Consider the following 19,618-nt stretch of genomic DNA (forward strand, 5'->3'; position numbering starts at 1 on the left):
AGCGATTTTTATCCATTCACAAACATTTCACTCACTGCCCTCATGTGGGTAGTGCAGGAGAAATACTAATTCTACACCATTGTAACAAAAGCACACTAGAGCTGAAGTATCCATGCACATTCATTCATAAGATAATTTTGTCCTAAAAAATGTGACTAGCTCTTTCAAATCATTAATAAAATTTCATTTTTTAAACTTTCCTAATTGCAAGTTAAGTAGTATTTTTTCTTATATTTTTAGGGGCTAGGGGAGTGCAAATACTCACCCATGAGTTCCAATGAAACCATGTAATAACTAGATCTCTAAAGAATACATCATCTAAACAACCCTTTAATTAGTAGTAATGTAATAGCTACTAGTACATTCCATTACATCTAAAGCCTATCTCGACCCCTCCCTCCTACACAAAAAAGAAGCTGGTAGCGAAATGTAAACTAATAGCCACCAGAAGTCAGCTCTACAACACAACGTTTTCAAACTTCATATTACCAGTTTTCAACTATCTCTTTCCAATGAATTTGTGTTAACTAATGTTTTGAGGATTAGAATCTAGAAGATTATTAATATCATCCTCTCTAGAGTCCTGTCATTGATGTATCAATGTCCCTGAAAGTACAAGAAGTCAATGTAGTTTAAGATGAAGAGGTACAATGTTCAATCAAAAGGATTTTTTTTTTTCTATTTTCTTTTGGGGACAGGGGACAAAGGAAGTTATCTTGAAGATCTCTGTGACAATCTAGAAAACGAGATGTTAATTCTATATCCATTCAATATCAAGATTTGTTTTGGTTTTTTCATATTAATTAATAGATTAGAGATTTAGATATCACATTAGAAATATTGAGGAAAATGGTTATTATATAAATCATAAAATTTTCAAATATGCATTTAAAAAATCTTAAAATATGATGGAAAATAACACTTACTCTATGCCTGTTTATTTTTGTATGGATTGATTTCCTCCAATATCTTATAATTATCATTTGAAGTTCTATTCTCATAATTAGTTTTCTTTCGAACAACATATAGTTGAATTAAAGGACATTCTCCAATAAATTGTTCCACAATTATAGTCGATGAGTACCATAGTGTTATTTGCATGATATAAATCATTTTATATTGATGGAATTAAGCATTCAAAACTCATTGCCCCTTTCAATATGTTGGCTTTCAAACCCAATAATTTCATGAATAGACATTTTAAATATTTCATGATAGACATGATATAGTCAAGAGAGAGACTGGCATAAAGAGTTAGTGGTTGCGTCCATATAGAGTGGGATTATTTTTATAAGAGTGCATTTGGTATACGTATTTATAAGAGTTAGTGTTTTATTAAGAGTAAGTATACGTATTTATAGTACAAAGAGGTAGAAAGTACAAAAGCATATACTACTGAGTCACTGGTTGGGACTGAGTAGAGGACTCTTCAACAGTATGTGATTTTTTAGAATTATGTCTTCACAACACAAGCTTGAACAGCTTTTACCCATTGGAAAAAGTGTGTTGCAGACTTGCAGTGTGCACCGGGTTTAAAAGTAGGCAAATCAGTAAATAAATTTCAGAAGAAAGGGACTAAAATGAAATATCAGAATAAATTAGGTAAGACTGAAAGAGAGAAAAGAAGAGGAAGTGCTGTTATGTAATTATATGAGAATTAAGGTTTGATATGCAATTAAGAAGAAGCATCAAAACCTCTTTTCTTCCCCACCTTGCACCGCTTCCGAAAACCTGAAGGAGACCTGAACTGCCATACGATCGGTTCATAGTCATTGATACATCATCGTGTTACACGAGTCCATATCATCTCCTTTGACAGGAAACACTCTTAAATACTTTATAACCACAAATATAAAAAGGCTAAAGAAATGCACTGTGGATTCCACTTTATTATTTTTTTTTTTAGCAAATTGCACTAGCATCCCAAAATAGAGGCCTTAAAGCATTGAAAACTTTTCAGACGTTGTTTATTATAGTAATATTTTTTAAAGATAAAAAAGTGATTTAACTGTTTTCAGTAATAAATTTGACAAATATATCCAATAAAAATCTATTTTAAACACAAAATAGGGTGTCAGTGCTTTAAAGCCTCCATTTTGAAGTGCCAGTGTAATTTGCTTTTTTATTTTTTATTTTTTATTTTTTTATTTATTAATTTTTTCCCCTCAGAACTCCCCTATACTTGTGACCATAAAGTGTAAAGAAGCACTCTATGCTTCCCTGTACTTTTATTATAGAGAGAGAGAGCTTCCCTGTACTTTTATTAGAGAGAGAGAGAGAGTTAGCAACCCTTCAGAAGCTACCCATTTATACCTTAAAGGAGTTCCACCATCCTTTTCTTGACAAGCAAACTTGTTCACAATCATTGGAACTTTTGTAGAGAGACTTTATAAGAATAAAGAACAGTGACAAGCCTCTAAGTAGGCTAAATCAAGGCTTGGCTTATGCTCAATGGACATGCCACTCTCAAGTAGACTGTTTCTGGACAAAACCCAACCCAGGAAACTAGCAGTTATATGACTATTGTTTAGATGGTTTCATAATAGGGCTCACCAGCACATTTATAGATATCGTTGCTTTGGTTATTGTAGGCTTTCTTGCAGTGATTTTTATCCATTCAGAAAGATTTCACTCATTGCCCTCATGTGGGTAGTGCAGGAGGAACATTTTTTTTTTTTTGTAATAAAGCCCATTTTATTGAGACAATTGAGTGGAGGGTTACATAAATACTGCAACAAGAAGCAGATAAAGGCCATTGAGTTGTAATCGAAACCGACAAGGCCTTCCTTGTTAGGTGGTCTGCAACATAGTTGACCAACCTAGGAATTTAAGAGAAGGAACATTCCTCTAAAACAGAACTAAGATGTAAAATATCAGATATAATGGGCCTAATGTCATGGAGTGGAATTGATTTTTTTTTTTTTTTTTTTGGTAAACAACAAATTTATTCATTGCGGGCATGGAGTGGAATTGATACACCATCCGTGGAGGAACATTAATCTCATACCATTGTAACAAAAGTATATCAGAGCTATGTGCCTGCAACAAACATTTCCTACATAAGTTTAGAAGTATCCATGCATGTTAATTCATTAGATGGTTTTGTCCTAAAAAATGTGGCTAGCTCTTTCAAATCATAATACAATTTCATTTTTTTAACTCTCCTAACTGCCTAACTAGTGGTTTTTCTTTTCTTTTTAGGGGGTAGGGGAGTGGAGATACTCACCCATGAGTTTTGATGAATGACATAATAACTAGGTCTCTTTGAGAATACTCATCTCTACGGCCTTTTCATTAGTAGTAACGAAATAGTTTCAACACATTCCATTACATCTAAAGCCTATCACAACCCTCTCTCCTACACAAAAAAGAAGTGGAAGGCAAACCAACAACCAGTAAGTTCTACGACGTGTTCAAGCTTCATATTACCAGCTTTCAACTATCTCTTTCCATTGGATCTGTGTTAGCTAATGTTTTGAGGATTAGAATCTTGGAGATTATCAATACCATCCACTCCAGAGTATTGCCATTGGATGTTTCAGAAGTTTCTCCTGCACAAATGCCACCGAAAGTATAAGAAATCAATACAATTTAAGATGAAAATGTAGAATGTTCAATCAAAAGGGTGTGTCTTTTTTTTCTTCTTTTGAAGCAGGGACTATCTTGAAGATCTTTGTAACAATCTAGAAAACGAGTTAAGGACAAGATGTTAAATCTATATCCATTCAACATCAAGATTTGTTTAGGTTTTTTCATATTACTTAATAGATTACAGATTTAGATATCACATTAGAAACATTGAGGAACATGATTATAAAATAAATCAGAACATTTTCAAAGATATGCATTTAAAAAATCTTAACAAATTATGGTAAATAACACTTACCTTTTCTTTATTTTTGTATGGATTGATTTCCTCCAATATCTTATAATTATCATTTGAAATTCTATTCTCATAATTAGTTTTCTAGTTCTATTCTCATAATTTGTTTTCTCTCCAACAACATATAGTTGAATTATCGGACATTCTCCAATAAACTGTTACACAATTATAGCCGATGAGTGTGACAAGACCATAGTGCTATTTGCATGATATAAATCATTTTATATTGATGGAATTAAGCATTCAAAACCCAATGTCCCTTTCAATACATTGGCTTCCAAACACAATAATTTCATGAATAAAAATTTAAAATATTTCATGATAGACATGATATAGTCAAGAGAGAGACGGGTATAAAGAACTAGCGGTTGTGTCCAATATAGTGTGGGATTATTTTTATAAGAGTGCATTTGGCTATGTGATTTTTCAGAATTATGATTCTCCAATTAAAATATGTTTGATTTTCACAATACAAGCTTGAACAGCTTTTACCAATAGGAAAAAGTGTGTTGCAGACTTGCAGTGTGCACCGGGTTTAAAAGGAGGCAAATCAGTAAATAAATTTCAGAAGAAAGGACTACAAGAATAAACTAGGTAAGACTCAGAGAAAAGAAGGAAAAGAAGGGGAAGTGCTGTTATGTAATTATATGAAAACTAAGGTCTGGTCTGCAATTAAGAAGAAGCTTCAAAACCTTCTTTTCTTTCCCACCTTGCCCTGTTTTTGCAAACCCAAGGAGACCTGAACAGCCGTCGCAAAAATACGAATGGTTCATAGTCATGATACATCACCCTGTTCCAGTCCATATCATCTCTTCTAACGAGGAGCACTCTCCAACACCTAATAACAACAAACACAAAAAGGCCATAAGAGACAGACACTCTGGGTTCCACTTTAATTATTTTTTTTATTTTTTATTTATAATTCTTCCCCTATAAACTAAAATGTGAAAAAACACTCTGTACTCCCCATCAGGAAAGCAAAGCCTATGTTTATGATCCTAACTTTTATTATTTATAGTGACTATCTCATTCCCTGAAGCCAGCTTTGTCTGTAGAGAGAGAGAGAGAGAGAGAGAGAGAGAGTGAGTTAACAACCCTTCAGAAGCAGCCCATATGTACCTTAAGGAGTTCCACCATCCTTTTCTTGACAATCACACTTGTTCACAATCATTGAAACTTTTGTAGAGAGACTATAAGAATGAAGAACAGTAACAAGCCTCTAAGTAGGCTAAGTCAAGGCTTGGCTTATGCTCAATGGACGTGCCACTCTTAAGTAGACTGTTTCTGGAACAAAACCCAACCCAGGCAACTAGCAGTTATATGACTCTTGTTTAGATGGTTTCACAATAGGGCCCACAAGCACATTTACAGAAATCATTGCTTTGGTTACTGTAGGCTTTCTTGCAGTGATTTTTATCAATTCAGGAAGATTTCACTCATTGCCCACATGTGGGTAGTGCAGGAGGAACATTAATCATATACCACTGTAACAAAAGAGAGCTACTGTGCCTGCAACAAACATGTCCCACATAAGTTTAGAAGTATCCATGCACATTCATTCATAAGATTGTTTAGTTCTCAAAAATGTGGCTAGTTCTTTCAAATCATTAATACAATTTCATTTTTTAACTTTCCTAACTGCTAGCTAGCTAGTGTTTTTTCTTCCCTTTTTAGGGGGTAGGGGAGTGCAAATACTCACCCATGAGTTCCAATTAACGATGTAATAACTAGATCTCTCAGAGAATACATCAACTCTACAGCCCTTTAATTAGTAGTAATTGAATAGCTACCAGTACATTCCATTACATCTAAAGCCTATCGCGACCCCTCTCTCCTGCACAAAAAAGAAGAGGGAAGCGGAAGGCGCACTAATAACCACCAGAAGTCAGCTCTATGATGTGTTCAAGCTTCATATTACCAGCTTTCAACTATCTCTTTCCATTGGATCTGTGTTAGCCAATGTTTGAGGATCAGAATCTGGAAGACTATTAATACCATCCACTCCAGAGTCCGGTTGCTGATGTTTCTGAAGTTTCTCCTGCAAAAATGCCACTGAAAGTATGAGAAGTCAATGCAGTTAACATCTTCATAAAGATGAACATAGATGTAAAATGTTGCTGTTGTGTCTTTTTTTTTTTTTTTTTTTTTTTGGGGTGGGGGGCAGAGGAAGTTATCTTAAAGATATTCATGTAGCAATCTAGGAGACGAGTTGAAGGGTATCTGAATGTAGAGTGGTGGTATGCTGATATGGGAGGTCAAGGTTGCAACTAGAACTGGACTAACCAAAGCCCAAGAAGGGCACAAACCAAGACTTCTCACATAGTGACCTCTGAGGCATCCGTTTTTAAGTCAGCCAAAGGAAGTGATGTGATCTGAACTTTCTGGTCATCTGAGATGGTCATCATAGAAAATTTTTTTAGGAAATATAGCCATGAGTGTACCCGGCTGAAGGTCAGAGAGAAATAATTAGTGCCAAGAACGATTAACATTGGGTTATTCAAGGAACATGTCAGAGACAGCTACTGCCTTGAATTTCTGGAACGATGATATCACTGTTGGGATCTTCTGTATAAACTTAAACTTAATCCTCTTCTGTTTGGAATAAATAACAATGTTCTGCAATGTGCTAAGATAATATTCTAAATAAGAGAAGCACCTGGTATCCCATTATTGAAAGAACATACTGAGTACCAACACCTACAACCACACATTCATTCTGATGCTCCAACAAGAAGAGACTAGGACCTCTCTATAGACCTCGAACGACCAACTATGATGTATGGTGTAGACGGCTGGGCAGTTAAAAAAGCATCGTATGGATAAACTGAATGTAGCAAAAATGAGGATGTTGAGATTATGAGTGGCAAAGCTAAGAAGGACAAAGTAAAAAATAATCATATTAGAGCTGGAAGTTGCCCCAGTCCGGATGAACTAAATGAGCAAGGAGCAGACCAGAACCATCGATAGAAGGTAGTGAGAAAAGACATGAATGACTTGGGTCTTGTATCCCTATTACCTTTAATAGGGCTTTGGAAGGCAAAGATCCATGAAGTTTGGAAGTCGCCCCAGTTCGGAAAAACCAAAAGAGCAAGGGGCATTCTTAAAATAACCATAGGGGAAGTGGTAAGAAAAGACATTAATGGCTCAGGCCTTTGCATCCAATATGGCCTTGAATAGAGCTGACTGGAAGGCAAGCATACATGCAGCCAACCCCATTTAGTTAGGATAAAGGTGAGTTGTCAGTTTCCTCCTGCATGAAGGCGATTTGTCTTCCTTACAGGGCTTTATGGAACCCCAATTATGTTCTTCCTCTTCACTTTCCTTGCTTGGCCTCCGGCAATTTTCTCACTGAAAATTCATGAATGCAAGATTATGACAAGATGCATACTCACTCCATAATGGAGGAATCATACTTTAACTTGGGGTAATTCATTATTTATTATCCTCCTTCTATGACCTATCTCTTCAGGCTTTAAATCAGGACAGGGCAAGATGGGAAGCCTCCTTCAAAGGAGTAGTCATTCCAAAACTTCCTCCTTTCGGTAGCAAGATGGGAAGCCAATGTAGATCATCTGAAGAGCTAGTATTTCCCCCTCTTAAGATAATGGAAGACTAGGGCATGTTTCAACCCAATACATTTTACATGAATCCCTATTGGCCTTCAATTTTTCTTCTTAGTGGTGTGGTTGGCGATAGATGGTGTCAAGCATGTGGCCTAGTAACCTCAATGCCAAGTCTCATCAAATAATCCATAAGCAGCAGCTATTCCTAAGCTATTGGAGGAAGCACAAACAATTATACATTGTTTATTCTCCATCTCCATGGTTCAAGATCTCTCTCTCTCGGCTAATCTCGCCCTTGAGAACAACCAAGATCTCACTCGAGTTGGCAAGATCGCCCATCATTTTTTTTTTTTTTTTATTTTTTTTGGGGGGTGGGGGGTGGGGGGCTGTTAAAGATCAAGTTGGGCTCCTATTTTAGGCTTTCTAAATGCATTGGTGGCCTTGATTAGTGAGAAAACAACCCCATGTATGAGTTCTAACTCAACCCTAAGTTTAAAACCAAAATGTTGTAGGAATGAACATGCAAGGTTATTATGTATATATGAACAAATTTGTGAGCAGTTTAGGAATAATAGAATTAACAAAATAGAAGGGGCAAAAAAAAAGAATCCATAAATAACAAGGGACAAAAGAAGGATAATAGGGTAGGGGTTACAATTTAGGATTTGGATTTCTTTACTCAAACCAAAGGAAGAGTGTGAACAGCACGCAACTTTGACTAGGACACCACCAGAAAAAGTTGGGTTTTCTTTCTAGAAGGAAATTGAATTTCAAAGGACAGTGCAATTCAAAGGAAACCATAGATGCAGGAAATGTACTCACAGTGAGGCCCCTGAACCAGATATGACTTCATGATTCTTATATCCCGCTCTTATCTTCCTCTTGCTTATTTCTGTCTTTCCTTTTTACACTGATATCCTAGAAGGGGTATGAAGCAAAAGGAAAGAAAGAATTGCAGAGGGACCCAGAAGGCATGGTAGAAGAATTCATGCGATCTTAGGACATCTCAACTCAATATCTTGACTCGACCGAAATTTCATACTTTCCTGTTATGCCTTTCAACTTGTCTTGCCATATGAAAACAGAAAGATATCTTCCAAGTTCTCGTACTATGCCCTCTGATTCCCTTGACAACCCTCTCCCTTTCCTTTAGCAAGATCTCCTGAGTTCTTGAACTATGCCCTCCAATTCTCTTTGCAGTTCACGGTCAAACTGAGATCTTGACCCAACTTGAAGCAACCAAGGTATAAAAGGCCCCTATCTCAATTGAGTCGAGAATCCCAAATGTCGACTCAATCTCACCAAGGCAGAGGAGCATTGCATTTTTCCCTTTACTTGCTGCCATTTCATTTTACCTATTCTCACCGGATTTTTTGCCATATTCTTGGTCAGAGCAGCTGCTGAAGGGGATCTCTAGCATTTTACAGCACATCTACTTGGAGTCTACCCATTTCCAAGCTACTCTGGGCAAAGATCCCTAAGCTATTCTAGGTATCAGAATTCCTTTTTCGTATCAAAGTTGTTTAAAGTTTGAACTTAGAACTTTGAGCATTAATGTAAGAATATATGATGTGTTGTTGGAATGATGTGTACAATGGGCTATTTTACAGTTCCATTTCACATAATGGTTTCCAACATAGGGTTTGGAGTGAAACCAATATGACACTATTTTTAAAAAAAAAAGAAAATTTGAGCGTATCACTATGCTCAAAAGGCTTTAAATAGGCTGAAAGCAAGTTTCAGCTACAAATGACCCCTAATCATGGTTGTCAAGGCGACAAGGCGACAGGGGCAATGAAAACCAAGGCAGCAAGGCAACACCAAATCACCTTGACTCAAAAATGGGCCAAGGCGACAAGGCGGCTGCCTAGGCAGACGCTTTGACAATCTTGCCCCTAATACCCCTCGAATTGGAGCCTTGAATTGAAGAAGAAAACTTTACCTCATCCCAGTGAGATCTCAAGTCGACTCACTATTTTGAGATGGCAAGATTTGCCTCAAGATCGAGTTTTTAAACGATGTTGGAGGAGTGAGTTTTCCTGTGGGAGATGGTAAAGAAAGAGCGGGAGGGGGTTGTTGCCCTTTGTTAGCAGAGGTTGTCAGGAAAAAAGCAGTGTTGAGAGATGAGTTTGGGGTTCATGATACGAAAAAAATAGGTCGGATTTTTCTTGATCTTTTTTATTTGGATTAGCTGTTACAACAAGGAAGAAGATGGGAAGATGAAGAGCTGCAGTGAGTTCTGTTAGGAAACAAGCTTATATCAACTAAAATAGTAGCTGAACTTGAAAAAGAACGACGAAGAAATCAGAGAAGAAGATGAAGAATCAGCAACAATGGGCTGCGATTCTAGATTAGAACTCCTAGAAGCGCAGCTTCTTATTTATAGATCTCAATACTCGAGCCTATAACTTGAGAAGCAAGCCATTTTGCCCTCTAAAAAAGTAAATAAAAGTATGTATAATGGACCCATGAATCTGTCCAAAATAGAAAGAATAAAAAAGCAACGCACATGCAATTAGAAAGGAACTTGAAAATAGAAAATATGATGAAAATAATAACTATGCTGAAAATAGAAACTATGCTTTCTAATTCTCCTAAACCTTGATCACCAAGGAACTTTTTTCCAACAAAGGAAAGTATGTAACTCAAATTCTCCAAAACTTGTGAACCAAGTCACTATCTCTAAATTAGAAACTCAATAACTTGAGCATCAATGCAGCAGCCACAATCCTTGCGCACCAAGGCTGCACAATTCTCAACAGTTCATAGCAGAGGGTTGGGAAAGGAATGAGAGCAACTGATGGGGGAAAGAGATAGATCATTCAGCTCTGATATCAAATTGGTGGAGGGCCAATATGGAAGAAGGGAATATTTGCACAAAAGGTGAAATCACACAAGGGGAGGAGAAATTACAATCAATTTGGTCACCCAGCCACTTGCAACGCTTCACTGTTACATTCTATTCAATCTATCTCCGACCGCGGGAAATTGCATTATATCTATGCAAAGAGAAACAAAAGACTACTAAAAATAAGATTAAGTCTCTAACCAGGAAACTATGAAGAACTTGGGAGCTAAATATTCTACATAGCTAACAGGGTTTTTTTTTTTTTTTTTTCCCGTGTGTTGGGGGGGGGGGAATGAACATATTTTTCTCCAAATAACATAGATTCCTAAAATCCTACTAGATCCAAAAGTTCAAACAGAACACTGTCCATCTCCATCTGGGTTACCCAAATAGGTTTTGGTGAGTCCAAATTAATGCCCCTCCATCAGATGTAATGACCTTTCCAGGAACATAAGATGAAGGCAGTCTGCTGGCCAGATTTCTTTGCATCACCACCAAAATAGGGCAACCACCAGCTTCTAGTTGATAATCCTATGCTGTAATTTAAATCTCAACATGAACAGAATATGCAAAGCAATAAAAATTGCAGATTAACCCTTCCAAAACCGGGTTAGATAAGATACCAGCAACCTTGAAAGATAATAGATAAAGCCAACAGAGCATCAGGATTTATCCTCAACCCAATACCCTTTCTTGTTGCGCAACAAACCCAAACTCATATACTGAGGAGGAATATAAACATGTCATTTTCCATTTAGCCTGTGCATTCCTCTCCCTAAACCTTCTTAACACAAGATTTGCATAAAAAATTCTATGGCAGTGTATTACGATGAGGAAAGAAACAAATATGCAATTCTAATACTTTCTCCTATTCAAAAAACTGATATCATAGACATTTAGAGAGAGAAACCACAGAAGTATCATCATCTGATGAAGAAGAAGTGAGACAAAAGTAGTCAAATGAAGTCGATCAATGGCTGTGCAAGCAAGACATTATTAAATAATCATTGGATCAGGCCTGTCTGTCTCAAGAATAAGGCACTTTGAGAGAGCTGACATTGGATGTTCATCTACACGTAAGAGAATGCCTTGGAGTTGGAGCATTATTTGCTGTGGCATGGGCATTGGGAAAGGCACAACATTTGAATCTAAATTGTTCAACTACTAACATTATCAAGACATTAAGCTAATTGTCAATGGGCCAGTCACCAGAGCTTAAAGAGTTCAGAGTCATAAATTGTGGCTAAGTAAAAATATAGTCTTCATTAACATATTTCGACTTCTGGCTATTTGAAGTTGATCACCACAACATCCTGGCCTCGGTAAATATAATTTACAAATATTACAGTGATTGCATAACCACACACAGTAGAAACAAGAACACATCAAAACTTAAGGGAAAGCTCAAGGAAAGGAAGTATTCAATGCCAGCCCTTTCCTCACATAAAACAGAAAATTAAGGTCAGAATAAATAAAAAGAACTTACAGTTAGAGAGGCATTCTCTGATGTCAGTTTTTCACAGTCTTCTCGTAAGCGATCCAGCTCTTCTCTGAGTGAACTGTTTTCCGCTTTTAGAGTTTCCACACGCTGGGCAAGTTCTTCACACTCAGCCTACCTCCAGGTTAACAGTAGTTATCAATAAACGAGATTGTGAAATAGTCTTAATTTTACCAGAAGAAAAACCAGAGGATAAAAAAACAAAGTAACGCACTCGGCATTCATCTGCCAAAAAATTAATATCATCAAATACAACCCTCTTGCGTGCATTTTAAACTATTTTTACCCTTTTTACCCCTCTATGCATTGCAAAATTTTATAACCAAATGAACATCAAATGCACAAGATATGGTTGATTCGCAGTTTGTGCATGATTTGTTATCAATTGGCACTTTCAGAATGGAAGGTTAACTACATGGTAGTGGTGATAACTACATGCCCTAAGATAACTCAAGAATGAACATAACCTGTTTCCTCAATCTTGAACGCCGTGCCGACTCCCTGTTTGACTGTTTCCTTCTTTGCCTCTTAAGCTCTCGTTCATCCTAAGTCACAGGAGAACACCTTCAGAAACATAAATCAGGGAGCATAAAAACACATGTGGGCGCACATGCACGCAAGTGTGACTGTGAGGCAGAGAGGGAGAGACACCTGTATCCAGAGCTCTGCAGGAACACCATCTCGAGTTCCTAGTTGACCAGAAGGCACTATGGCTGCAGAAGCAGGGTACCTTGCCTCTGGCAGGAGTTACAGAAGTTGCTGCAGAGCCTCCCCAGTAGTCCATTCCAATGTTCAGGTTTGTTGTTGGACCAGAGACACCATTCGGTGGAACAGCCATAACCATACTTTGGTTCAAGATCCCTTGGGCAGGTGTCTGTGTAACCATACTCGACACACTGCAAGTAGTGCTCCCATTCTGAGCCACAGCTGTGATCATACATTAAGTGCCCAATTTAAATGTTGTATACATAAAGGAATAAAATAAATAAAAAGGGGGAAACTACAACTTTAAAACTTTACCATCAGCAGAACCTTGTTCACCGGATGGCTTTTGCTGAGAACTCTGTAAAAATTCAATAAAATATCTCATTTACTTTCTAGCAGAACATGATGGGAAACAAATGATTATTTTCCCAAAGACACAGATATTCAGCAGAGATCTAAAAAAAGTCATTTAAAATTGGGGAGTAGGTAGGAGGCAGATTTCAGAGAAATGCTGACCCTGCAGTATGTTGTACTTTGTTCTCATTCCATCACTACCAAGGAAAAAGCGTATACATAGTCTAACTCAGCCTTCTCAGACAACAACTGGTAATCAGCAAAAGCATGCAAACCTAAAAAAAGCAAGCACGAGAAGTACAGGACATAAAGTTTGAATGGCATACATTTTGTGAATTCGCATCACTGCCTTCACTTGAACCTTCACTTCCACTGTCACCACTGCATATACAATGCATGTGGCCACAATCAACACAGTGTCATAAATATGATAGAAAAACAAGCAAAACCGAGTTGCTTACCTCTGAGAAATGCCCCCAGATGCCCCAGAAGCTTTTCCCATCTCATTTCCCTTGCCTGTAATCATACCCAGGTTTCCTAAGCTTCCTTTAGATCGCTTCATAGGACTCCTGCTCTTACGGTCACCTGCTTTATCCTCTCCATCCTTACCAGCAGCAGGACCCTGTGATATTAGAAATTTTCATTTCACATGCTGCAGAAACTAGGAAAACATAGCCACAAACTTCCACAGAAATGAAGCAAGACATAGTTTATAATTGTTCGGACCAGTCTACATGGACCACATATCAATTCTAACTGATAAATAGTTCACTTCCAGCGCAACTTGATTGTACCACATAGACCACACAAAAACATATATTACATGGATAATATGGGTAATTGTCACCAAGTTTACGTTGACCTACTCAGAAGGAATTCCAATACTTACAGAAGCTTCAGGTGTTCCATTCATTGAAGGCACTGCATATGGGCTAAATGGATGAGATCCCTGCATTTGTATACAAAGAAAAAAATATTAGATGGAGATGGCTTTTTAATTATTGCATGGAGAAAGTTATTAGTAGGAAGATACCGGAGGGAGAGATGGATGTGCATATAGACCCCCATGCGCATACATGGCAACATATGGAGGTGGTGGTGTGCCATATGGAGGCATTAGGTGCTGCAAGAAGAATAAGTATTAAACATGCTTCAATATTAGAGCAAAAGTACATCCAGCCAGGGACTCCATATCAAAGATTAATCAAATTGTGCCAGGATCTCAGTAGGCCAGTTATATCATTGTAACGAAGCGTCAACTCAAATTTAAATTCCAATAGTAATGAACTAAGTAAAGGGAAAGGGAAATACCTGTCCCCACATATAAGGATGACCTTGAGGACTGGATGCAACAGGAGAAGGAAAGAACCCAGGTGGTGGAATTGGGGGGGTTCCAGTGGAGTTATAGTATGCCTAGAAGCAGGCCCAGATATAATTCAGGAATGGGGGAAAAAAAAACCACAAAGAAGTATTAACTTCAAAAACTCAGCACCTGAAGTGAAGCCCAGTCAGGGTAAACTGTGGCAGGGCTGCTAGGCGGAGGCTGCTCCTGCATTAACAAAGTTCAAAAGTTCAAAAACAATCTAAGAGAAAACCAAAAACCCTTTTCAGTGACACAGACCTGGGCTGAAGAGGACTTTGGTGTCTTTGAAGAAGCTTCCGCATCTGCATTCCCCATGATTGAAAGTTGTATGATATCTTAAATATCCTCCAAATTCATTCCATATAAGTGGATAATGTGTCCCTAGAAATTCAAGTCAGGAGAGTTAACAGAAGCCATACATTGAACACCTTATATATTTCAACGTGTATTAGAAGAAAATTTTCCTAGACAATGCAGCCTTCATCAAAACTATCAACAGCAAATATATCTGCCATGTCACAAAGCAGAAACTAAGTGGACAGATCCCAGATGAAAGACCAAGGTCACCCACTCATGCATCAAGTTACAGCCCACATGAAGTTCGCTAAGGTGAATTGATACCTGAATTGCATGCTGAATATGCCAAAAAATATAGGATGGCATTTGACCAAATCTGAGTGAAATCTTACAAATAGAAAATGCATACCATTTCCTAGAGCAATCAAGTGGTTGAGTTTCCCACATCCCCCTCCCATGTAGCATAAATAGGTACACAATCAAGAGATATCTCTGGAATACTTAATCCAGAGAAAATTTCATACACTGAATGCAAACATAGGTTATCAATGGATGTACCAAGTCAACTAGTATCCAAACCAATAAATATAGACCAGTCCCCAAACCAGACTGCACCCTACACTAAAGTCGACTAATCGTTACCAGTCCTGTTTCCTTTAGAGTCCCAGCTTCCCTCCCTTAACAACATTGTGAACTTGAGAAGAATCATCACTACATTCTTAGCCATGCCAGATGGGTCGCTCAGGAAAAACAGCTAACCCTTATGGGAGGTATTCAATGTTGTCAAGCATCAAAGAGAAAATGAAAACTGGAGCATTCAGAGGTAATGATATTATCAAGATTATTAACAATATCAGGGTGAAGGCAATGGGATGAGCAAGGGGCAGACCACAGCCATGATAGAAGATCTCGCTCTCGAGCGAGATCTCACCACCTTGAAAAACCGAGATCTCGACCATCTTGGCGAGATCTCGGTCGAGATATACAATTTTTTGTGTCAACTCGGTGGATTTTAAGGTCCCAACTGGGTTGAAACTTGGTATTTGGCCTATTTAAGGCCTTTTGAATACATTGGTGGCCTTGGATTTGTCAAAAAATAACCCTAACTATGATTTCTATGTCTACCCATAGTGTGAAATTGAAATGTTGTAGGACTAGGGAATGCAAGTTTATACATGTAATATAGAACCTTTAAAGCATATAAATGAAAAGCAAGTGTATCAAATGCATCAAGTAACCTAAATGTTATCAAAATTTCATCCATATGAGTACCACAATCTCAATTTTCAAGAAAAATTAAACTATACAACCATTAGAAGTTTTATATAAGTCATTAAATCATAAGTTCATAAGACAAGCAGAGAATGATTGATCTTCCTTTCGATGTTGTAGATGTGCTAAGAGTAGTTGCAAGTGAAAATCCAGCCGAAATCCACAGAAAAAGGCAAAAATTGAGAATTCTAGCGAGATCTAGGGTGAGATATGGCGAGGCTTTGAGCGAGATATCCAACTCTCTGCTCCCAACCTCCATCTCGTCTTGCCTATTTGAAAAAACGAAATATCTCGCGAGATCTCGGTGAGATCTCCCACCCTAGTCCACAGCTGTAGCCTAAAGGCAAGGTGTCAAAACAGTTTCTCAACAAAAATTGTTGAGTAGGAGAATTGCCTCCCCCCCAGGGCCAAGGACTCTACTTGTGCAAAAGCCTTTGGCACCAGGTTTACCCTTATTAAGTTGTTGGGATGAGGATGCACTTGGAAAGACTCAGAGAAATCCATTTTTATTGAAAATTTGGGGGATCCAAATGCAATACTTCAGTCTTGCAGTCCACCATCTCCGACCAGGACCACCTAAAGAAGAATTACTGGAGCTTAACACCCCAAGCCTGGCTGCCACGAAAGCAACTAGAAACCATGAGATCAATTGATCAGTAGACCAGGATCCTACTCAAATTAGAGGTTCTATCACAGTAGGTGATGCAGATCTGGAACCTAAATATGGTTAATCAAGTTGCTGCCCATTATCAGTATTAGTGATCAACATATTCCATGTTTAGCAGTTTTCTTTCCCTCTCAAATTTTGCTCAGGCTTGGTAAGGCCTTTGATTCAATTTGAACTGTGTTCTAATTCAATTTTATCCAGCAAGGTATAACAGTCTTTCTCTAATGTTTCTTACTCCCAAGTCCAGCAGGAGTCCTAAGTCTAATAGGTTTTCAAGTTCTAATTCTTTTAAAAATTAGTCCCTATTTCTTATATGAGTTAAGGTCATTAACCATCTATTTATAACCCATTTGAGGGAAGAGTAAGGAAAACCAGTGAGTTTACAAGATTCCCAGCTTTTGGCTAGGGTTTTGTTACCTTTCTGCAGTACTGGTCCAATGTATGAAGTCCAGGACTGTGGGAGAACGGTGGTAAAAATTTCAAGCACCTGGCATCCTCAGACTTTAAAGTCCAAGGTGATTAAGATTCTTGGTCATTCAAGTCCACAATTCTTGTTCAGATTGGGGATTCAGCCTGCCATCACCATTTTCACTTCTTTCATTAAAGCACAGAAAGATAAGTACTTCACAGCCCTCCCCACTTCATTAATCTTTTCCTGTCAGATCCAAGCCCTAAATACCATACAAACCACCCATACAAACTGCAGACCTAACAAACCACCGATCAAAATTACCTCAAAGTTCATACACAAAGCCTCGATACCCTAACAGACCACAGCTTGGTTGTTGAATTTCCAGACTCCCTAAAAAACTAAAAACAAGAACCTAGATTGAGACTGATCTACCCATTAGACAATCACCATTCTTGAAGGGTCATTCTCCTACATATTAACTACATTCCCTACAAATTTTAGCCCATTTTGAGCCCTCTGAGCTCTAGATCCTCACTCTAAAGTTTCACCCAATGTCAAAATTTCTCCTACTATCTTCTATGGTTCAAACTTTCTTCCCATGGCAACACATTAAAGGTCTATTTCACATTACCAAATTATCCAGCCCATACCATTATTGTTTTGAAATGCAACAAATCCACAAGACCCCATTCGTCCATTTAAAATTCCCCAACTTTACGCCATTGACCCCATAATCAAAATTGCAAGAAGCCCTTTCATGGACTTGATTAGCTTGGTTTTGATAAGATCTCAGCTATCTGGCCCATATTCAATTGAGGCTACATCAACAGGGTTAAACATTGAAGACCAAACCATTTTTTGAGTCATGCCCTTGCGATGCCACCCTCAGTTGATTGCACAGTAGATTCAGCATTAGCTAAAAAGTTGGTTGACCACTAAAGAGGAAGGGTAACTAACTTAACTCATTAGTGGGAGAGCTGACAATGGTAAGGACTACTACATCACCAATACATGTACACATATGTAGGACCATATCCCAATGATCTAGTGCCCCTCCCCAACCCACCCACGCCAATCCTGGGGAGGGGGCTGTTTAGTGCTTATACAATTTCCTATGCAGCATTAGGTCCTAACTTTCAAGGTTGCTTCTAAATAGTAAAGTCACAACTGACAAGATATAACAAGAATGCTTTAAATAGAAATGGCTACAAAGTGTAGCTAAGCATCTTTACTGACAGGGAATCCATGTACCAATGTCTGGCTTCATCAAAGGGAAAAAATAAGCAAATAAATCATAGAAGACAACAATGGACATAATCATGGAGAGAATAAAAGGGAACACAAACAATAAAAAATGTCATTGCTTTTGATACTAACAAAGGCCATTCACTGTGGTAGAAACCTTTACAGAAAAGGAGTGACAAACATGTTATAGCACACATTACCTTTACAGAAAAGGAGTGACCAACATGTTATAGCACACATTCATTTTAAGATGGGAGATACGGTACATTAGAAACTAAACACTCATAGAAAAGCACAAAATTCCAGTGAGACGAATAGACAAACAATGCAGCTGAGAACTACAAGCAAAACACATACCCTTCAACACAGCTGTCATGAATTTAACTAATCATGTATTGACTCAATTTACTGATCACCAACAAATGGAAAAACAAGAGGATGATTATGTGCTCAGGAACAGTCATCAAGTATATACAGATTCTCAACCAGAAACTTAAAGCTAAATGCTTTCAACCAATGACCATATATGACCACACGACACAACAGAAACGAATTAACCTAAACAATCCAATATACATCAAACAAAAATACCCCACTGTGCATGCATAAGACCAGAACTAACGCGAAGGAAAATAAATTGCTACTGCAAAAGGCTCAGATCTTCCAAAACTGTAGTCAATCAACTCAAACTTGTGCCTTTTTTCCTCCATTTTTCCCAGGAATTTGGGGGGGGGGGGGGGGGGGGGGAACACAAAATAGAAACAACCAAAATTCTTAAACACACTCACCTATATCCACCAAAACAAACTGAGCTGGTTAAAAGGATAAAATTACAACAAGCTGAGCAAGCAACAATAATAAGTTAAAATATAACAAATCAACATAAAGATTACATATTCCAACAGAAATAGAGCAGCGAAGAAAAACTAAAATTAGAATCCAAAAGAAAATTTACCTTTTTAAGCTCTGCAAATCCTCTTTGCTCCTCTAAGACCAGGAAAAAACACAAACCCTAAAACTAAAAGAGAAAGAGAGATAGACAGAAGCAAAAGGGAAAGGTGATGAATTTCTACTGAAGAGATTCGTTCAACTTCCTGACATTGATTCCTAAACAATTAAAATTTCGAGAAGATAACGAAATCGATCGCAAATCCTTGTTCTGAGTTGGGGGAAGATCATCGACGAGTTAGGGTGAAAACGCTTGTCCGAGGCTCCGACAGCGGGAGAGAGAACCGTTGTCTTGCCATCCCATCTGTACCTTAGGCGCACGTTAGAGAAAAATGCCACAAGTCGGTTTGCCATATCAGATGAGAAAGATACTTACTCATGTTTGCCAACTAGTTCGTACACCCCAACCACGGTCTATCAGCGGATCTTTTTTTTTTGGTGAAGACTATCAGCGGATCCAAATCATATTCCCCCAACCTAAGAATTCGCCCATGCTCGCACTCACAGGGTATGTCGTCCATGCTCAAGCAGACTGTGTGAGGAATTTAATTTAAAAAATATTT

General features: G+C 37.9%; 1 pseudogene across 1 annotated transcript; it reads right to left on the reverse strand.

Annotated features, from left to right (window-relative positions):
• Positions 1-5,171: 5,171 nt before the first annotated feature.
• On the reverse strand, positions 5,172-19,411 carry LOC149000726 (bZIP transcription factor 1-A-like; annotated as a pseudogene). Its single transcript, XR_016170681.1, has 13 exons — positions 19,063-19,411; positions 14,473-14,595; positions 14,344-14,400; positions 14,163-14,264; positions 13,885-13,974; positions 13,741-13,800; positions 13,313-13,473; positions 13,178-13,232; positions 12,813-12,855; positions 12,444-12,719; positions 12,260-12,337; positions 11,781-11,906; positions 5,172-5,921 (listed from the first exon to the last, which is right to left on the reverse strand). The product of XR_016170681.1 is annotated as a bZIP transcription factor 1-A-like (transcript).
• Positions 19,412-19,618: the final 207 nt, after the last annotated feature.

This window comes from Hakea prostrata, chromosome 11 (assembly GCF_041222555.1).
Source record: "Hakea prostrata isolate BN-2017 chromosome 11, UWA_Hpros_2, whole genome shotgun sequence".
Taxonomy (NCBI): domain Eukaryota; kingdom Viridiplantae; phylum Streptophyta; class Magnoliopsida; order Proteales; family Proteaceae; genus Hakea; species Hakea prostrata.